Source organism: Gossypium hirsutum, chromosome D05, assembly GCF_007990345.1.
Source record: "Gossypium hirsutum isolate 1008001.06 chromosome D05, Gossypium_hirsutum_v2.1, whole genome shotgun sequence".
NCBI lineage: Eukaryota > Viridiplantae > Streptophyta > Magnoliopsida > Malvales > Malvaceae > Gossypium > Gossypium hirsutum.
In genome coordinates this window covers 16,923,215-16,935,311 of record NC_053441.1, presented here as the reverse complement: position 1 = coordinate 16,935,311, position 12,097 = coordinate 16,923,215, and the positions used below count along the sequence as shown (strand labels likewise).

At 33.7% G+C, this 12,097-nt stretch overlaps 1 non-coding gene and 2 pseudogenes across 1 annotated transcript; 1 reads left to right on the top strand and 2 right to left on the bottom strand.

Annotated features, from left to right (window-relative positions):
* The first annotated feature begins 390 nt into the window (after nt 1–390).
* Nucleotides 391–2,592, top strand: LOC107905491 (aldehyde oxidase GLOX-like; annotated as a pseudogene).
* Nucleotides 2,593–4,395: 1,803 nt separating this feature from the next.
* LOC121218047 (small nucleolar RNA R38) lies at nt 4,396–4,483 on the bottom strand. The gene has a single exon (XR_005914316.1). It is a non-coding gene; the product is annotated as a small nucleolar RNA R38 (small nucleolar RNA).
* A 153-nt stretch (nt 4,484–4,636) lies between these two features.
* LOC121218049 (uncharacterized) lies at nt 4,637–4,729 on the bottom strand (annotated as a pseudogene).
* Between the last annotated feature and the right edge of the window lie 7,368 nt (nt 4,730–12,097).

Genomic DNA, 12,097 nt, shown 5'->3' with positions numbered 1-12,097 from the left:
TCTCCTTAATATCTTAGGTCATATACAAGCTCAAAAGGCTAGTTAAATTATTTATAAACTTGGGTCTATTCTCCTCAGCAGCAAAAAGGCTCCATCTTGAGACTATCCCAGCAGTGGCAATGTGGCATATGCTAAAAACTTGCCTAGACCAGGCAGGGGCTAGGTTGGGAAATATCAAGCATACAATAAAAAATTGGTAGTAAGACATTATATTTTTTGGATTTGAGTTAAAATTATAGTTTTTTTTATACACTAAAAAATATCATGTCATACACATCATGTCTGTGCAACATAATATCACATATTTATTTTAACATTGTTGCCATTTGGATGTATGAAAATTATTATATTCCATTTTGAATCCATCAATTTCTCTAATACGAGTAAAAGGCTGCCTATATTCAGATCATTTCATCTAAAAATGCCAAGCAACCTTAATGGGTACAATGCAACTCACGGGCTCTTCTTCTATTGTCTATCATTTTAATTTAGTAGTCGAATTTTTACTGTGAAATCTGCGTTCGGAGTTCAAAAATGAGAGAACCATCGTTTTCAGAAACAGGAACGAGTCTCCCACGCGACGCATGTGCATGTGGGATCCTCACACCTCATGGCTCCTTCACAAGGCATGTATAAAAGATCACCAAACAGGCAAGCCTTGAGCATCAACAACATCCCCACAGGTCATTTGTGCTCAACCGAATATGTCAATCCCAACATTCATTTTCTTAATCCTCCTCTTGCATCTACTCTTTGCCTCACAGCCATGTCACCTTATTCTCACCTCAGCAGCCGACGGCCGCTGGCAACTTTTACAGACAAGCATTGGCATCTCAGCCATGCACATGCAACTCCTTAGAAACGACCGTGTGGTTATTTTCGACAGAACTGATTTTGGCAAATCAAATCTGTCGTTGCCAAATGGGAAATGCCGTAATGACCTGACTGAGGGAGCTCTAAAAGTAGATTGCTCGGCACATTCAGTGGAGTACGATGTTTCGTCCAATAAGTTCAGGGCTCTTATGGTCCAAACCAATGTTTGGTGCTCTTCAGGCGCTATCACGCCTGATGGTAAATTGGTCCAAACTGGTGGTTTCAACGATGGTGAACGTAGGGTGAGGGTTTTTAGCCCATGCAGCAGCAGGGACTGCGATTGGCAAGAAATACCAAATGGGTTGGCTGCCAGAAGATGGTATGCCACCAATCATATATTGCCAGATGGAAGATTAATTATTGTCGGTGGTCGCAGACAATTTAACTACGAGTTCAGTCCTAAAAATATTGCCGCCAACACATTTAATTTGCCTTTCCTGTTAGAAACCAATGACAAAGGAGAAGAGAACAATCTTTACCCTTTTGTCTTCCTCAATGTTGATGGAAACTTGTTTATTTTCGCTAACAATCGAGCTATTTTGCTTGATTATGTGAAGAATAAAGTGGTAAAGACGTACCCGACAATTCCAGGTGGCGATCCTAGAAGCTATCCAAGCACTGGTTCAGCTGTCTTGCTTCCATTGAAGAACTTGAAAATGGCAGATCTTCAAGCTGAAGTTTTGGTTTGTGGAGGTGCTCCTAAGGGTTCTTTTGCCCAAGCATTACGAGGTAATTTCATTAGAGCTTTGAAAACTTGTGCCAGGATCACAATAACCGACCCCAACCCAAAGTGGGTAACGGAGACTATGCCTTTAGCTAGAGTTATGGGTGACATGATATTGCTTCCAAACGGCAAAGTTTTACTCATCAACGGCGCAGGCTCCGGTTCAGCAGGTTGGGAATTGGGTCAGAACCCGATACTTAGTCCCGTCTTGTACTGGCCTGATAAAAAAATAGGTTCACGGTTCAAGACGCAAAACCCGACAACAATTCCCCGCATGTACCACTCCTCAGCAACATTACTTCGCGATGGCAGAGTTTTAGTTGGTGGAAGCAATCCTCACGCATTTTACAATTTTACAAGTGTTCTTTTCCCTACTGAACTAAGCTTAGAGGCATTCTCTCCAGCATATTTGGACTCTAAATTCAATGATTTGCGACCGAAAATCATCACTCCAAAGTCGATGTCGGGAATCAGATACAACAAAAGAACAAACATTCAAGTGGTCATTACAGGTAAAGTAGCTGAAAACTTGGTGTCGGCAACAATGTTGGCACCAGCTTTCAATACGCATTCATTCTCTATGAATCAAAGGTTGCTTGTACTCGGCAATGACAAAGTAACCACTTGTGGGAACTCAGCGTACAACATTGAGGTGACGACTCCAAGAACGCATAATAAACGCATAATCTTGCGCCACCAGGCTTCTACCTATTATTTGTGGTCCATCAAAATATTCCCAGTCAAGGCATTTGGGTCAAGTTGCGGTAAAGAAAAAAGAAAAAGGAAGAATTGGAATTAAACGACAATAAAGATTTGTGCTTTGTCTTGTATAATTCTTGTTACTGTTATTTTTTTACTCTTCGAGATGTGACTTATGGTTTTGTTTTTATATATATAATTCAGCAATCTCTGCCCATCGCCTTAGTAGAACTAGATACCAGACAAGTGTATTTACAATTTATGTTGCATGGATCAATGAAGAGGATTTGTTTTAATTAGTTGTTCAGTTTATATATAAGTAAGATTTTATCAAAGTTTTGCTACCAAGTTTGACAATGGTTACAAACTCTCTCTTAAAGAGTACATTTACCGTTGGCTCTCTTAATAGCCCAGTTCAAAACTACAGGCCAAAAGTCATGCTGCTCAGAACTTGCAGTAGCTCTAAGAATAAGCCTCCACGGTTGCTTTGAAAACTGGCATTCGTAAAATAGATGACCCCTAGATTGTTTCGGTATTATTCTCACACAATAAGCATTCTAGAGAAGAGGTATACCCCCCAACTCTGCATTCTTTGTCTGGTAGGCAGCCTACCCATAGCTGCAAGCGAGGCTATAAAAGAGTGCCATGGAATATTACGCTGGCACATGCCTAGGAAGTCTTTCTGGCTATAAATCGTTCAGTTGTTCTTATCCACCTTGCATTGCCTGAAAATGGCTGTTGAAGCCTGTAAAGCCATCTTGCCTTTTTTATTATTTATGTAACCCTCCTCGAGCTTAGTTTTTCTCGTTCAATATATGATTTACTGCTGTTTTTTCTGTTCTTTTTACTTCTTTTAAATACTTACTATAGCATTTATCATGGCATCAAATGTACGGTTTTACATTAACAGCAATTCTATTTCCAGGCACTCGTAGGTCCAAGAACAGCCAAAAAAAATGCAGAATTGGTCACTTTAGTCATACATGGTCTTTGCATAGCTTTTTTTTCATAAGTTGTACAAATATTGCAATAATGATGAGTCGAGTCACTTGTACATATAGTATGTCAAGATGAATTAATAATGAAAAAGACAAGTCGGTTTCTTGAGTTGGCATTAAGCATAACGCCATGCACGAACCAAGCCCACCTTCATCTTTCTATCTACATACCTTTTCTATCTTTTACTTAATAGAAAATCAACTAAAGAAGAGTTGGTGAATTCGGGATAGGTTCAAATGGATCAACGGTTTTCATATATGTCAATGATCATGAACGGGTATCGGAAAGTTTATCGATGGTTTAACTGGAAGTTGTGCTCGAGGACGTCGTAACTTGCACGTTGTTGTTAGTGTCAAGGTTAGAAGTTGCCACCATAAACACAATGGTTGGCTCTGTATATTTGTATAGAGAGAGAGCGATGGAAAATTATCAAATAAACACATATAGGAATGTGGTTACAGAAAGATAAATAGAAAATTGTGAAATTGATGGTAATTTTCTGAATTAAAAGTAGATGAGAGGAAGAGTGTAGGGAGTATGAAAGTGATTGAAAACTACAAAGTGATGTAGTAGTCGCTTTCTGTTAAAACTAGATCAAAAAAGTAGATGTGATAGTAGTGCAAAGTAGAGGGGCACATGGTAACGCTATCGTTGCGTCGACATGGGCCAATACTTAGCTCTGCCTCTATGTACTTGATAAAAGACTGAAGAACGACGTAATCTGATGCAAATAAAAGCTTCCCAAAAGAGGAGAGCCGAGATGAAATAGCTATATTTTATAACATCCCCTGATTCTGATGGCAGAAAGTAAACTCGGATGAGAAATAAAAAAGCCCAGTAATGGCTGGGAAGCTACTAAACCCAACAAAAAACATGCCCGAATCCGTGGCTGGCAGCTGGAGGTTATGACTTGTCCAAACCACTGGGCCAAGCACGGGATTGTTGAAATTTTCGCTTTGGATTGTTGATATCTGAAAAACTAGTTCCAATTGTCTTTATATCATTTTCCCCTCTACAGCATCCAAAATGAACAGAAACATGTTTTGCATTGAATACCAGACAGGTAAAGACCGTTACCAAAAATTAGTTTAAATGCTTCAGTCTGTGTCAGATCACAAGATGTCATCATAAACAACGAAAAATCAGCCAGGGATAACTGATTTCAAAATTTTCTCATCATCCACAGAACTGTAATGCTGAAAATAAAAATATATTTGAAAAAAAAGCCCTATAACGTCCTGGTCCATTGAGTTTCAACAATTGAACTGCATTTCAAAAAGTCTCCATAGTTGCATCATTGGCTTCCATGTCTATAAGATTAAGACAATTACACCAAAAACCCTCTGCGTCAGATTTCAATGAAATATCAGCACCTTAAAATTAATGATCAGCCAGGGATAACTGTATATTTCACATTTCTCTTCATCCGCAGCCGCTAAAAGATAGTAAGTAAAAGACAACTAAAAAAAGAAAAAAGAGACACCAGATCTTCCTATTCAAATGAACCAATCTGATACTCGATTTTCGGATATTCAGCAATTCGAACATTCGTCAATGCCTTCGTTTTCATATAATAAAAGCATAAAAAATGAATGAAAACAGGGATGAAAAACAAGTAAAAAGAACTATAGCTAGAAAAGAAAAGGAAATTTGATAATTAAATGAAACCCTAGGACCAAGAATAGATCAGGGGCTTAGACGAGCGAAGACGGCTGACGCGGTCAAATGTGAATTAGGGTTTGGGCAATGATGCTTTCGACCATGTTTTATACTTATAGCCGTTTCTCGGTGCGTTTTGGGTAGTCTGAAAATTGTATTACAAAAGGGTGAATTTGGAATTCAGATTTGGACCTTCTTATTTTGTTATGGCCCTAAATAACTGGCCCGCAAAACTCGGTAGGAGTAGAACAAAAGAAAATATCTTTTCATTTCTAATATCCATAAAACAATTAATCCAATTAATCGACTGAATTAAATTAGTTGAGTTAATCAACAAGCCATGAACACTAATTAATTAAAATTAAAAGTAATAATATATTATAGACTCAAAATATTAAATAGGTCAAATGCTTTATATAAATTCAAATTTTAAAAATATTTATATATATTCTTATAATGGAATTAAAAAAATATTATGAGAACTTTCCTAAAAAAATTATTATGAAAAATAAAATTAATTTTTAAATTAAACTAAAAACTAAAAAAAAAACAAAAAATAAAATAAAAAAGAAAGAAACACGTAAAAATTTTGATTAATTTGATTAACCACTCAAATTAACTAAAGTTATTTTTATCGGCTTCTAAAAAAATTAGTTCGATTAATGATTAAAAAATTTAAATTTTTAGTTAATAGTAGTCTAGTTTAGGTAGTAACCAAATCAATCGTTTAAACACATCTGGTTGAATTGGCTGTTATAATTGTTCTTGATTTCATGAAATTTTCAACTAATAAGAATGATTTGCTTGATTCTCTTGTCCATGATTGCGATGCCCTTGTAGTCTTCTATCTCATACCTACTGCGAGAGAAATTGTTGTGCCGATGCTTTATTTAGAGCTAATAGTAATGTTAATTCTAGGAACTCTAATCAAATTATATAATCTCAGTACTTATTTTGTAAATTTTTTATTTTCAATACTTAAAATGAAAATTTATAATAATCGAGTGATCAACTATGTAATTTAGTCTAATTTAAATGTTAATATGATGACTCTTAAACTAAGAGCACCACAATAAAATTGAAGGAAAACATGGACTTAATTGTAGGAATACATCGAAGGTCTCAACTAAATTAAAATAAATGAGTGTTCCAATAACTATAAACGAATGAGTGTAATTAATCAACAGTTATATTATTTGATTTTTTTGAAAAAGAATTATAACTATGTAAATAATACTATTTGAATAGTTATAATATTAAATGAAAAATTATGTGATTATTTTAAAGACATTATTATTCAGAAAGACACCTATTGATGAAAGATGTCTCTATGAAGAGACATGAAAATTCCTATAAATAGGAATGGGATTTCATTTGAAAAAAAACACCAACAAATTCTAATATTCTTTCCTTCCTTCCTTCATTTCCTAATATTATTAGATTACTTTATAAAATATTACTGCAGAAATCATTTATAGAAATTGAGTTTCTTGTCATACATTGCTCAGTGTGTAATGGGTTATTCTCGTCAATGCAAAACGCAAATAGTCATTGGCTTCATTGTATCCTCGAGGTTAATTTGCTTGGAACTCATTTGCACACTGAAAATAGGTGGGGGCGAATATAACCTTAAAGATAGTGACTTGATACACGCATTGGAGCCTTATCTTATTTATTCTTTTTCTGTTCGAGTTCTGTTCGTGTGTTTGAGATTTTCTTCACCAGAGATTTGTACAAACAATTTTAAGGTTATATCTCATGTTGACTACCACAACACATGAAAGTGGAACACTAAGGAAGTTGGCTTCCAACTTTGTCAAACTTGATCGGTTTGATGGTGGCAATTTTCGATGATGGCAGAAAAAGATGCACTTCTTATTATCAACTTTGAAGATTGCTTATGTTTTGGATACTTTAAGACCTGAAGAGAATGAAAACAAATCTGTTGCTGCAACCCGAGAAAGACAAAAATGGGACAATGCTGACTACATGTGCATGGGCCACATATTGAATGGTTTTTCTGATGGTTTGTTCGACATCTACCAAAATGAGGTCACCGCTAAAGAATTATGGGACAAATTGGAGACAAGATACATGACCGAAGATGTTACAAGTAAGAAATTTATTGTCAGTCGTTTCAATAATTATCAAATGGTTGATGGTCATTCTATTATGGAACAATTCTGTGATATTGAAAAGATGTTGAATCAATTCAAGCAATATGATATGAAAATGGATGAAATGATTGTTGTATCCTCCATCTTGGAAAGACTTTAAAAGAAGTCTAAAACATAAGAAAGAGGAAATATCTCTTGAGGCTTTAGCAAATCATCTTCGTATTAAAGAAGAATATAAAAAACAAGATCAGAACCTAAATTCTAAAAATGCCAAAGTGTATGTTACGGAGGAAGTACAGACTACTAAATCATTCAAGAGAAAGTTCAAACAGACTGATAGAGCACCTAAGTTCAAAAGGAAACAAAATGGCTCATGCTATCATTGTGTAAAGATGGAACATTTCAAGAATGAGTGTCAATTTTTAAAGAAGAAATCATCTTCTAAGGCTGATAATAACAAAAAGTTCATTGCAATCATATTTGAAATTAATATGGCACAAGATGATAATACATGGTGGATTGATACCGGAGCAACCAAACATGTGTGCAAAGACAAAAACATGTTTACAAAGTTCACACAATGTGAAAATGACAATGTCCTGTACATGGAAAATTCTTCCACCGTAGCAATCAAAGGCAAATGATCTGTTGAACTACAATTCACTTCTGGAAAAGTTTTAACCTTAAATGATGTATATTATGAACCAGAAGTTAGGAAGAATTTAGTATTTGGAAGTCTATTGAATAAGCTTGGTTTCAAACTTGTTTTTGAGGCAGATAAGTTTATTTTGTCTAAGGGAGAAATTTTTGTGAGGAAATGGTATATGTATGAGAGTATGTTCAAACTCAATATTATTAATAAGAATAAAAATACTATTTCTTCTTATATTGTTAAATCTTTTTGTTTGTGGCATTATAGATTAGGTCATTTGAATTATAGAAAATTGAATAACATGTATAAGTTAGATTTAATTCCTATTTTTAATAATAATATTGAAAAATGCAATACATGTATGTTGACTAAAATTACAAGAAACCCTTTCCCTAAGGTTAAAAGGAAAACAAAATTGCTTGATTTGATACATAGTGATTTATGTAACATGCATAATACTCCTACATTAGGGGGAAAGAAATATTTTGTTACTTTTATTGATGATTATTCTAGATATTGTTATGTATATTTATTCAAGTGCTTAAGATCAGATAGAGGTGGAGAATACTATAATCCAAGTTATTTTGAGTCTACTGGAATTGTCCATCAAGTTTTAGCCCCTTACACACCACAACAAAATAGTGTAGCTGAAAGGAAAAATAGAGTCTTAACTGAAATGGTAAATCTAATGTTATCATATTCAGGTCTTGGACAAGGTTTTTTGTGGAGAAGCTGTTCTAACAGCTTGTCATATATTGAATAGAGTTCCTAATAAGGAAACTAAAATAACCCCCTATGAACAATGGAAGAAAAGGAAACTAAACCTTAATTATTTGAAGGTTTGGGGTTGTAGAGCTATTGTCAAAGTTCCAACACCTAAACCTAAAAAGTTAGGTGAAAGAGGAATTGAATGCATATTTGTAAGCTATGTACATAATAGCAAGGCATATAGGTTCATGGTAATTGAACCAAATGATTCAATTTCAATTAATACTGTTATTGAATCAAGAGATGCTATTTTTGATGAAAATAGTTTTAATTCTATATCAAGACAATTACAGCCACGATAATTTATTCATTCTTCAAATGAGAATGAGATTCCATTGGAACAAATTGATAATAATGATGAATCTTGTCAAGAATTAAGAAGAAGTAAGAGGATTAAAAAGGTCAAAGATTTTGGACCAGATTTCATTATATTTCTTGTAGAAGGAAAAGGTGAAAGTATATGCAATAAGATAAATTATTGTTATAATACGGAATCTGATCCTATTACATTTGAAGATGCAATGAAATCTCAAGACTCTGCTTTTTGGAAAGAAGTAATAAATTATTAGATGGATTCAATAATGGGAAATCAAACTTGGATCTTAGTTGATCTTCCACCAGGTTCTAAACCAATAGGTTGTAATTGGATCTTCAAAAAGAAAATGAAGGTTGATAGAACCATTGATAAATTTAAAGCAAGGTTGGTAGCCAAAGGTTTTACACAAAATCAAGGTATTGATTACTTTGATACCTATGCTCCAGTAGCAAGAATTGCTACAATTAGACTCTTAATATCACTTAACTCTATATATAATTTGGTTGTTCACCAAATGGATGTTAAAACTGCATTTTTAAATGGTAAATTGGAAGAGGAAGCGTACATGGAGCAACCAGAAGGATTTGTTGTTCCAGGACAAGAGCATAAGGTATATAAGCTTGTTAAATCTTTATATGGACTTAAACAAGCACCAAAACAATGGCACCAAAAGTTTGACAAGGTTGTTTTAGCTAATGGCTATAAAATAAATGAATCTGATAAGTGCATATATGGCAAATTTGAAAATGAAAAAGGTGTCATAATTTGCTTAGGTGTAGATGACATGCTCATTTTTGGCACGGATTTGGAACAAATAGAAAACATAAAGAAATTCTTGTCAAACAACTTTGCTATGAAGGATATAGGTGTAGCATATGTTATTCTTGGTATTAAAATAACCCGAGATAAAAGCACTAAAGCTTTATCACAATCACATTACATTAAAAATATGCTTAAAAAGTTTTGATCTTTTCAATTGTACACCAGCATCTACACCCATGTATCATCAAATAAAATTAGTATCTAATGTTGGTAGGAGAATTGATCAATTGAAATATGCAAGTCTAATTGGTTGTCTTATGTACATAATGACTTGTACAAGACCAGATACTGCATATGCTGTTGGAAATTTGAGTAAGTACACAAGTAATCCAAGTAGTTTGCATTGGCAAGCTTTGAATAGAGTATTTAGGTACTTAAAGAAAACTATTAACTATGGATTGTGTTATAATGGATATCCTCCAATTTTAAAAGGGTATTTGGATGCTAGTTGGATTACAAGTTTGGAAGATCATGCATCTACTAGTGGATGGATCTTTATTCTTGGTGGAGGAGTCATTTCTTGGGGTTCCAAGAAACAAAGATGTATTACTGATTCCACCATGGTAGCAGAATTTATTGCACTAGCCGCTGCATCTAAAGAAGCAGAATGGTTAAGAAATTTGCTTTATGATGTACCTTTATGGCCTAAGCCAATTTCACCTATTTCTATCCGTTGTGATAGTGAGGCTACTCTAGCAAAGGCATATAACCAAGTATATAATGGAAAGTCTAGACACATTGGATTAAGATATAGTTATATCCGACAATTAATCTCTGATGGAGTGATCACTATTAATTATGTGAGGTCAAGTGAAAATTTGGCGGATCCTTTGACAAAAAGTCTTGCTAAAGATGCAGTAAAAAGGACCTCAAAAGGGATGGGACTCAAGCCCATTAATTAGAGTCACCCATGATGGAAACTTGACTCAACGCTTGGTATAACATCAAGTCTTGAGTTCAATGAGACAAAGTAGATCATTAGCATGTGACTGTTAGCATTATAAATAAATCCATCCTAAGATTAAAGTGCTAAGTACTCGTAATGATAAGGAAAAGATGAGTAATGTACTCTTAATGGACCCATAACATAAATATGTTAGAGTGTTATAATTATGGGAACACTTTTGATGGGATCTACCTATGTGAGTGGAAGTGTGGTTGTAACAGCCCGGTTTAGACCCTAGTCGGACAGTGGTTTCGAGACCACAAATCTGAGTCAGAAAAATATTGTAATATTATTTTCTATGCTTATAGTATGTGAATTGACATGTGTGAAATTTTTGTAATTTAATTTATCCGTTTGAGTGCTTGATTTGGAAAAAGGATTCAATCGCATAAAAAGTAAAAGAGGCATTCTATATGTTAAATGTGTTTATTTGTTATGGTTTGTTAAATAGGAGTTCTTTATGATGTTATTATACCATTAGTAGCTTGAGTAGACCATTATAGACATATATTAATTAATTATTATGTTTTATAATTAAGGTTAAAATAGTCAATAGAAAAAAATAACATATAATTAAAGTAAAGGAAAAACAAAATAGCCATGCATAGTTCATCCTTGGCCGAAACTTCAAAAGAAAAGAAGAAAGGAAAGAAAAAGTTAGGTTCGGCACTTTGGAAGTTTAAATTAGGTATGTGTTTTGCTCGGTTTTTGATAATTTTTACGTTTTTGAGATCGTTGCTTTGTATATTACCTAGCCCATATGTTAATTTTTGGAGTTGATGATGATTTTGATAATTTCCATTGTTGATAATGTGATGAAATTGTTGTTTGAAGATGAAAAATAAATGTTTGATGTTTGATTTTTATGTTTAATTAAGTGATTTTTTATAAAAATCCAAAATAGGGATTTATTTGTAAAATTAGAAAATTTAAGGGCTTAAATGTGAAATAAATGAAAAATATGGATTGATATGGACTATAGGAAGATCCTACTAAGGCATAGTTTTGATGAATTTTGTGTATTTTGTGATTTTTGAAAATAGGGACTAAATTGAATAAAATGTTAAATGTTAGGGGCTAAAATGCAATTTGCCGATTTATGAGATTTTAAGTAAATTTGAATGAATATATGGTTAAATAAGTTAAATTTGTATTAAATTAGATCAAGAAAAGAAGAAATCAGATTTGGAACGAGGGAAATCAAAAGTGGTTGAGTAGTCGTTCCATTTCGTTCGTTTTTGTCCGATGTAAGTTCATAAGTAAATAATTGAGTTTAAATTTAATGTACTTATTTTATGCATAGTCGAATAGAAATATGTGTATGTATACTTCATTGCCGATTTGTATTTTTCATAGAAAGATTATTTACGAGTTTAATTTGATTAAACTACGTCATACAAAAGTCATACAAACAACAATAATGCTGAAATGTGATTTCGTGTAAGACCATGTCTGGGACGTTGGCATCAATTTGAGATTTACGTGTAAGACCCTGTCTGGGACAGTGGCATCATTTCTTAAT